The sequence below is a fragment of the Triticum aestivum genome, chromosome 2A, assembly GCF_018294505.1.
Source record: "Triticum aestivum cultivar Chinese Spring chromosome 2A, IWGSC CS RefSeq v2.1, whole genome shotgun sequence".
NCBI classification, from domain to species: domain Eukaryota; kingdom Viridiplantae; phylum Streptophyta; class Magnoliopsida; order Poales; family Poaceae; genus Triticum; species Triticum aestivum.
In genome coordinates this window covers 483,685,188-483,695,446 of record NC_057797.1, presented here as the reverse complement: position 1 = coordinate 483,695,446, position 10,259 = coordinate 483,685,188, and the positions used below count along the sequence as shown (strand labels likewise).

Here is a 10,259-nt window from a genome sequence, read left to right as displayed (position 1 = left end):
ATCTTAAGGTTTAGCATCCATTAACAGTAAACAATTTGCCAGAAAAACAACAACCAGTTCTCAAAGAGAAAAGGAATGATCAAGAAGATTCTCCGATGCAAGTGCTACAACAGATTATCAGGCTGTTGATCCAAGTGCTACAACACATTATCAGGCTGTTGATCTAGGTGCTACACCATATTATTAGGTTGATTCCCTACAACACAGTCCTTTTATTGACCCTGGGGTACTGGACAACGTTCGTTTAGCGTTGAATTCATAAACACAAAAGTTTCTATGAATCAGTCCAAACAATAGAAATACAGCTAAGACTGCGCAAATGCTAAGCCGAGCTCTATGTTTTCACCATCACAACAGCTTGACAGCAGCTTCTCAGACAGAATCTATAACAGCCTCGACTTTCCCATGGTACTTCAGCTCTCTCTTCATGTGGATGGATACGGCAGGTATCCCCTTGAGCAGCAGGCACTTGCCCAGCAACTTCCCAATCTTTGCGGTGGCAGAGACGTCGTGGGTCGACTCCAAGTTCGGTCTCAGCAGCTTCTCCTGTGAGCTCGCAGAACACGCGACGATTGTTGTTGGGGTATGGATCACCTGTGCGGTCACATACTTGTTCGAGATTGCATCCTCAAAAGGCACGGCTTGAGAAAACCGACGATTCTAGCTGCTCTGTCTGGTGGAGGGATCACCATTGTTGTTGGTTTCTCTGTAGCAATGTAACAAGCAGCACATATTAGTCAATTGAAAATGTGAATAACATTTCAATTTACCAAATCATAACCCCGTGGCCATAGTGACAAAGCAACAATCTATACACCAGTTTTGATTTACCAGCAATTGATGTCAAAAATCATGATACATAAAGCGCTGGGGAATACAATATTAATGCAAATGCTAAACAATGCATAAAACAAATTCTTGCTGCTGGCATAGACAGGGGAGAGGCGGTGCATGAAAAAGTAATGATCTTAAAAAGGAAAATGAAACAAATATTGGTTGTAGAATCAGAGTAAAGTTGCCTACTAAGTTTCCCTAAAAAATGGTTGTCTGCTAAGTAGATAACATGATACTGAATTAGCTTTGCAACCACACCATTGTGACAAGGAGTTATACCAAGAAACTCCCATAACCTTTTGCTTATACACAATGCTCCTAGCTAATAGTAGGTAAAGAATCTTGATCTGCACAGTTGCATATTAGGTGTGTTTGATTTGAGCGCAACCCAGAGGATACAAAAATATTGGCTAGCCAAAATACTGGATATGGTTTTGGTTGTCCATGTTCTGGCCTATGCTGGGAAGGAAGTACACTGGGAGTCGCCAAAGGAGCATGGGCATGTAGAGAGGTTGGCAACCATGTAGTTGCCTATGAGAGTGTACTAATTTGGGCACTGTGACATCATGAGCAAGAAATGATGTGGTTAATTTAGGCCCAAATAGCCTGGACAATGTAGCTATGAGAATTGTGTTCTAGTTGATATGCATTTTTTTACAGATAATGCAGAAGCAGTGACTCAATTGACATACAGAAAACTACCAAATGAAGTTGTCAACCTTGATTCAGAATACTTAGCGCCAAACAAACCAACAACAAATTTAGATGGTTCAATGAGAGGAAGCTCAATCACACTGTCTTTCAGGTATGATGATCAGCCAGTTTTATACTGGTCAGCTTCAGCAAGATGATAGGAATATCACACCATGAAATTCATATTTCATCCAAATTATCTAGAGTGGAAATATCTAATGACTAAGAAGGAATATTTATGCATTCATGAGTCAGAAACAGAGCGACTTGTCCCAGAAAGAACTCAAAGTTTTTCAGAGTGCTTCATAGCATTGAAGCAGGAACCCAAAGCTGGAAAGGATCGTCACTGAGTGAAGCTAGACCTTCCTATGCCCCAGCAATGCTAGGCTCCTATAAACATCAGTACTGAATAGTACGAATTCCAGCTCAAGATTTTTCAAATAAAAACATGGTAATTAAGTATGCAGAAACTGGATCAAACGTGCAGACCTAAATATGACAATCGCTGATACTTAAATTTCGGGCTATATCAAATTAACAGCTGCAGAGCCAAAGATCGAACCCATCCGGGGAGCGACATCCCCTGCTCCTGCGCCTCCGACCTCGCGCTCCCCTCGCCGCCACACCGGGTGCAACCGCTGCTCCTCTCCCTCCCTTCCTTAGCCAAGATCCGCTTCCCCCGCGGCACGGGCGTCAACTTCGTCGCCGTCGACCTTCACGAGCGCGATGTGGCCTGCTCCCCTGCCCCCTTCGCCGCTTGCCCCACGGCGTGCGCGTGCGGGCGCCAATCCCCTGCGGCGGCAGCCACCAATGTCCGGACCGGTGCGCCACAGACAGGCCGATGGCAGCGTGCCGCCCCCGCTCCGGCGACCGGCCCTTCCCTTCCTTCCATGCCATGCGACACACACGCGCACGCACCTACCACCGCCAGGGCACCAGCTCGCCCCGCCCGCTGGCCCTTCCCTTCCTTCCATCTCTCTCCCTCTTGCGCCCGTTCTCCTCTGTACCTCCTCCAGCCACCGGCGCCCATGGCCACCACCGCATCGGTTGAGCGGGCGGAATCCTTACAAAAGGCAGGGGTTAATTTGCAAAATCAAATCGTTTTCCAGATCCACTTAAATAGGGACGGCGGGTTCCATTATCAAAAACCACGGGGACTTTTTCCAAAAAGGACACGACGGTGAACCCGGAGACCCAGTCCGTACTTTATTATTAGGGAGATATATATATATCTCTCCCTAATAATAAAGCACGGATTAATTCCGTGGGTTCACCGTCACAATACGTTTTTTTCCGTGATTTTATGCTTTCAGTTTAAATTTAAAACATATTCGAGGTGGTACTAAATTTTATCTCCGTCCACCGTTTCACCACCCTTCGTACCTCAGTTTCGCATCAGTTTCGTTAGCAAACGAAACAGCCCATGACCTGGCACACCGAATCAGGCCCAACTATCCCAGTTAAGGTTAAATCTTCCTCGCTAGGACGTGCTGCATGTACAAAGTAATAATAGTCCCACCCCGCTTCTTTGCACCCGATTCCATCTACTTTTATATGTCAGCGGCCTTGTTGCATCAGAAGCCAACATGCATAGAATCGAAACAGATCAAAGTAGAGGGAACAAATCTACGTAAATCTTGTTAACCCTGGCGGGGGACACACAACAAGCATAGGACCGAAACATATCAAAGAAGAGGGAACAAATCCACACAAATCTTGTTATATATCCCAGGTGGATACACAACTGGCAGTGTCCGGGACGACGATTATTTAATCGGGCAGGCCTCGATCCAGATCTGCGGAGGAGGCCTTGAAGCAGCGGTGGCCATTGAGGCTTGAAGTGGATCATACTGACTACATAGGTGCCGATGCAGCTACCGATGGCGGGCACACCGGACACGACGAGTGCTCGCACAGCCAAGGTACCGATGCAGCTGCCCAGGAAGAATTGCCTACACGCCAACGGCGTGCGCACAACGTCGTTGTGCTCAAGCACACCACGCACTCCACCGACATCACCCTCCCCTTGCTGCCCCTCCTCCTCTTACTATTGGTGCTCCGGCAGCCACCCCAGCTGCCCAATGGCGAGGGGGGTGACGGTATTGGCGCCACTCGTCTCTGTATGTGAAGGTGAGAAGTGCGGTGATGTCCTCAGCCCGAGGTGGGTTCCGGGAGGCGGGCCATGGCTGGTGCCATGGAGCTCCCGCCACTCGCACAAGAGCGACTGGCCGTAGCGGACGGCCAAGTAGAACACAATGCCGACAAGGACATCGATGATGATGTACATCAACGTCAGGTTAGAGCAGGTGTGTTATACTTCCGTGGACCTTCTTTGGGGCCTCTAACGGGGGTGTACATCGTACTGTCTGTCCTCCATTGCTTCGCCGCTCCGTCACGGCAGCCGCTTGCTCGATGTCCGCCGTCTGGCAGCCGCACTGCTGCCGCTAGCTAGGATTCATGGCGTCTGGCGTGAGTAGCTCGCTGGGGGCTGGCTCCTGGCTGGTTGCTTGATCGGTTCATGCCGTACTGCCTATTTTTTTAGCAACTCATGGCGTACTGGCTTGGTGCTCGATGGGGCCAAATAACTGGTTGCATGGCCCATTTAAACAACGTCGTTGTGCTCAAGCACACCACGCACTCCACCGACATCACCCTCCCCTTGCTGCCCCTCCTCCTCTTACTATTGGTGCTCCGGCAGCCACCCCAGCTGCCCAATGGCGAGGGGGGTGACGGTATTGGCGCCACTCGTCTCTGTATGTGAAGGTGAGAAGTGCGGTGATGTCCTCAGCCCGAGGTGGGTTCCGGGAGGCGGGCCATGGCTGGTGCCATGGAGCTCCCGCCACTCGCACAAGAGCGACTGGCCGTAGCGGACGGCCAAGTAGAACACAATGCCGACAAGGACATCGATGATGATGTACATCAACGTCAGGTTAGAGCAGGTGTGTTATACTTCCGTGGACCTTCTTTGGGGCCTCTAACGGGGGTGTACATCGTACTGTCTGTCCTCCATTGCTTCGCCGCTCCGTCACGGCAGCCGCTTGCTCGATGTCCGCCGTCTGGCAGCCGCACTGCTGCCGCTAGCTAGGATTCATGGCGTCTGGCGTGAGTAGCTCGCTGGGGGCTGGCTCCTGGCTGGTTGCTTGATCGGTTCATGCCGTACTGCCTATTTTTTTAGCAACTCATGGCGTACTGGCTTGGTGCTCGATGGGGCCAAATAACTGGTTGCATGGCCCATTTAAACAACGTCGTTGTGCTCAAGCACACCACGCACTCCACCGACATCACCCTCCCCTTGCTGCCCCTCCTCCTCTTACTATTGTGCTCCGGCAGCCACCCCAGCTGCCCAATGGCGAGGGGGTGACGGTATTGGCGCCACTCGTCTCTGTATGTGAAGGTGAGAAGTGCGGTGATGTCCTCAGCCCGAGGTGGGTTCCGGGAGGCGGGCCATGGCTGGTGCCATGGAGCTCCCGCCACTCGCACAAGAGCGACTGGCCGTAGCGGACGGCCAAGTAGAACACAATGCCGACAAGGACATCGATGATGATGTACATCAACGTCAGGTTAGAGCAGGTGTGTTATACTTCCGTGGACCTTCTTTGGGGCCTCTAACGGGGGTGTACATCGTACTGTCTGTCCTCCATTGCTTCGCCGCTCCGTCACGGCAGCCGCTTGCTCGATGTCCGTTATGGTCCGTCTGGCAGCCGCACTGCTGCCGCTAGCTAGGATTCATGGCGTCTGGCGTGAGTAGCTCGCTGGGGGCTGGCTCCTGGCTGGTTGCTTGATCGGTTCATGCCGTACTGCCTATTTTTTTAGCAACTCATGGCGTACTGGCTTGGTGCTCGATGGGGCCAAATAACTGGTTGCATGGCCCATTTAAACAACCAACTGGCCCTTTTGATTTCTACTGCGTTTTTTCCTTTGCATGGAAGTGGTTAACTAGCCAAAGCAAACCAGGTACGCATACATGTAGAAGCAAATTAGTCATTAGCCGACCTGACGTGGCCGCCGTGAATTAATCAGCCAACCTCCTATACATGGAGACGATGAGCTGATGAGATTGGAGAGAAGGCTAGCAGCGCAACGTCCTTCGCGCTAGCCTGGAATTTGAAGGAGATGTGAAGTCAGGGAAGAAAGTGCATTGAGATGTGTGCTAAACATGTGTCGTATTATGTATATGGTCCCAACGTTATATAGGCAAAGAAACCCGGCTTCATAAGATTTTTTTTCCGTCCTGTAGCAATGCCGTCATGGACGACAACCTCCCATAGGGCAACCGGTCGAGCTGCAATCTGAAGGAAAATATAACTCAAGCACAACCTAAGTAGGCAGGATCATACTAAGAAGGTGAAAAAGGAGAGATGAGATTTAGCATGTAATGTACCTTTGTGAATGCACCATCCATCCATGACAAGTACACTCCACAGAGCTCTACATCAGCAGCCAAAGTAAATTGGTATTCTGTGAATATAAAAACACTTTAAATATTTAAATTGTTCAATTCTTTATAAAATGGTAATGAACATTTCATTCATAAACAGTGCGCTATGAATATAGTTGTTCATATTTTCCTTATGTTGATCTATTTCTGAAGGGATGAACATGTCTGTAGAGAAAAAGACACTGTAATTGACACCAACACAAATCCATTTCTTTGAGGTCAGTTGTTCCATTATTTTATAATTGAAGTGTAGCACTTCATACACATCGTTTTGTATGTTTAAGACCGTCGGCAAATAAATTAAATAACTGATGCTATGAGGAATGCCTCGGTGACGTGCGCGCACAGAGAGAGAGAGTATTTTAGTGAAGCAGCAAAATATAGTCTTCAGCCATTAGACTTAGGGAGTACTTTTTCATTGTTTTTCCATTGCAACGCGCGGGCCTTTTTGCTAGATTGTGTATAAAAAACAGTTGTGCACTTTTAGCACCCTCCTTTGGCTGGAGTGACAAGAGTGCACCACAACGCCCGGCCACTTTACTCCTTTCCCAGGCACATGATGATGCGTGTGGTTGAGGATGACACCATTCAGCCAATTGCTAGCTTTATGACAGTAACTTCAAGACGTTCTGCTTTCCACATCCCATGAAGCCATCTGCCGTGTTCCAATCCTTTGCAAATACACCTTTTATCATTTCTCCATGAGCACCCTACACATCAACCACAAGACTGACATCCACACCAAGCCCCATCTGACTAGTTGGATGTAAGGAAGAAGCAATTATGTCCTCATTGAGGAAAATTCTTGTTATCAGGCAGCGAGCTCTGACTGTCAACATCATCTCCATGACTTGTATTATTGGCAGTATCATTGTCAGGACCAACATTTTCAGTTTTATGAGCGCTTTTCATGCCCATTCTCCTCATTACCAGATTCATCGCCAGTGATGCTATCTTCAGAATCATACTCACTAGCTACTTCCATCACCAAACTACGAGCATCTTTGTTTGATTTCAAGCTGACGACATCTCCTTTGTAAACAAATACGTCTGCTACTTCTTCACGCTCGCCAGTATCATCAGAGGTGGGTCAGTCGGCGATGGTAGAGATGGAAAGGGCGCGACCGTGAACGAAGAAACGCGCGGCAAGGCGAACAGCGGGGACGGCAGCTCGCGAAGACCTCGGGCGCAAAACAGGCCAGAGCAGTGGCTGAATCCGCAGCGGCTCGCTGGCAGTGCAACGAAAATGTGCCGGCGGCTCGCAGATGACCGAGGAGGCAACTCGCCGAGGCGGGCCATGGTGGAGGCCGGCAATCAACTCGCCAGCAAGGCAAAGGCGAACCGCGACAAAGGCAATGCCGTAGGGACGGCGACTTGAAGGCCGAAGCAGACTCAGTGTCGAGGCCAAGGTCATTGAATCAAGGGTAATTCGGCAACAGCTGCGAAACCCACGGGGTAGAAGAAGAGCTGGCCACGGCGGCTCGTGGGAGCGACGACTTTGGTGACTTTTGTTGGTAGGGTCGGTTCAATAGGCAACAGAAATCAGCAGAGGCTGCTCAGACGCGGGTCGTAGCTGGCCATGGTGGCTCACAAGGAGGTAGAGTCCGGCTTGAAAGCAGTCGTGGGGAAGGTAGTGGTGAGCTGGCGATGGAACCAGCGCGGGCGAGTCTTGCGCAGGGCGAATCAGTAGCGGTAAGGGCCCGATGCAAGCGGCTTGGAGCGCTCAACGGTAGATGCGGAGACCGCAAAGGGTCATGGTGACTCTGCGGAGGCGAGCAATAGCAGCTCCGGCCAGCTGCGGCTTGTGGCGTACGAGGCGAGGGCGGCTCGGACGGCAGCAGCTTGGACCAGGCGACGGCGACTCAACGTGCAGCAAGAGTCGTCCAAGTCCGTGTTCACGCCTGGGTCCTTCTCCAAGTGGTGGCCGGCTTGACCAATCCGTCCCAGTCGTGGTTGATTTCCGACTTTGTGTTTGACTGCGTTCGTGTGGATCCGAACGGCAGCGTGGCTTCCTAACAAATAGTCTTTCCCTAATATATCCCCCTCTTCCTAACAATGAAGTGCAATTAGCGATTAATGTATTAATACACATACCCGTTGCAATAGCACACATCTAAAAGCAATTGAACGGTGGAAAGGCAAGGAGCCTGGGCATCTAGGTGTCCCAAACTACCTAGGTGTCTATGATAAATTTTATCTACAAGCAGTGGTAGTTACCACCTAAATGCTGGCCTTCCACGTGTCCTACTGTATTTAAACTAAACGGGTTCGTGAATAGCCTAGGATCCACTATTTTACAACTAACTAATTTATTTTTTTAATCAAATAGATAACGAGTGACTTGTTTCAACGACCTCCTAGTTTGTTGCAGGCGTCAAAATTTAAACACATAGAGCCAACGTACTCAGCTTTGTACTACACGTGCAGCCACGGAATAAAGAAACAGAATACCTTTTCAAGGCACTATAGAGTTTTTTTTTTTGCATCGACGGCAATATAGAGTATATGCACTTCATTGTGAAAGGAGTATGCAGTATACCCCGCAAAAAAAGGAGTATATAGTATGTCTACATCTATGTTTCCCACATCTATGTTGTATAAGTGGGAGTATGGAACGTGGCATGTGGAAGTATGTAGAATATTCCTTTCTAACCGGAGTATAGAGTTTATATATACGTCACCTTGAAAGGAGTATGGAGGATGTATCCATCTATTCGATCGTTATAAAGTTTACAACCATGATACATGCATGATACTATTTATACATTTATGCATATCATAGTCGATCAAGCACCTGTGTACCTGTAGGGATGTGCCCTTGTAGTTTCTTTCATCTAATGTGCCCTTGTAGCTCACTAGTCTATATTGTTTTTCTTTAAGTATGTCTTACAAAATTGCATGGAGTATCTGCAACATGTAGTATGGAGTATCTCATTCGCAAAAAAAAGTATGGAGTATGTACTGCATAGTTGTATGGAGTATATATCATACAGAAGCAGTATGGAGTATATATCATACAGAAGCAGTATGGAGTATCTACAAAATGTGGTTTGGAGGGCATACGGAAAATAATGTACATATACATGTCACACGTGATGGTTACAAATTTGGTTACAAATTGTACTATTATACAGTTCATAGATGAATTTACGGACTCAAGAGCATGGCACAGATGTACCAATGCCAACGAGATTTACATGAAATTATGGCGGATATTGCCGTCGGAGCATGTCTTCACCACACATGCGTAGGTGCCGGATTGCCGCTCTCGCCGCAGCCGCTAACCATAGACACGCATCAAGTCCATGTTGGGTCAGCCTTTACAGATGGAATCATCGTTCTGGCCGCCTCCCTGCTGATACTCCTCTTCACTTCTTCAGCCATCCCTGATAAAAAGATCAGGCGAAGTAACAACAGTTAGCATTCAGCCGGGACTTCTACCTTCAATAAATACTTTCTAATTAGTTTAGATACACCCAGCCCAAGAAAACCAATCGCGTGTGCAATAAAATAAAGAAACAAGGACGAAACAAATATCAATTGGCCTCACGCATGCATGGAACCACCGATGTGATGCCGTGTACCTTCCTTTTTGCAGATCCAATTCTTCTCACGCGGATTTAGAGAGGGAGGGAGAGAGATCTAACCGTATTGCCTTATCCAGAGTCAGCGTGTATACAAGACTGAAATATATAAATGGCAAGAGAAAAGGTGGGGCGTCCCAGAAAATTCGGAAGCTCAGTCCAACAAACTGATCGGGCATAGATTTTATGGTGCCCACGACCCGTTAAGAAAGGCACAGATCTTGATGCAATCAAATGGCAGTGGGGATGGTGGTAACTACAAGCGATGGTAGAAAGGATTTTCCATATATATATATATATATATATATATATATATATATATATATATATATATATATATATATATATATATATATATATATATATATCCCTATAATAATAAAGCACGGATTGGGTCTTCGGGTTCACCGTCACAATACGCTTTCTTCCCTATAATAATAAAGCACGGATTGGGTCTTCGGGTTCACCGTCACAATACGCTTTCTTGTTGTGAATTTACGCTTTCAGGTCTTTTTCTTGGAACAGAAATTCTTGGAACAGAAAAAGAAAAAAAATGCAGAAAACTGCGTCCGACAGGATTTGAACCAGGGTCGCTTGGAGATAGCCTAGCGCCCCTAGCCAATTCAGCTAGCTTGCTTGTCACGTTAATTAACTGAAACTTAATTAATCTCTCAAACACATGGGCCGAGCTGGCCCACTCCAAGGACGCA

At 47.9% G+C, this 10,259-nt stretch overlaps 1 long non-coding RNA gene and 1 pseudogene across 1 annotated transcript; both read right to left on the bottom strand.

The window, feature by feature from the left end:
- Window positions 1-348: 348 nt before the first annotated feature.
- Window positions 349-928, bottom strand: LOC123185436 (50S ribosomal protein L18-like; annotated as a pseudogene).
- An 8,067-nt stretch (window positions 929-8,995) lies between these two features.
- Window positions 8,996-9,681, bottom strand: LOC123185435 (uncharacterized). Its single transcript, XR_006493393.1, has 2 exons — window positions 9,550-9,681; window positions 8,996-9,351 (listed from the first exon to the last, which is right to left on the bottom strand). It is a non-coding gene; the product is annotated as an uncharacterized lncRNA (long non-coding RNA).
- Window positions 9,682-10,259: the final 578 nt, after the last annotated feature.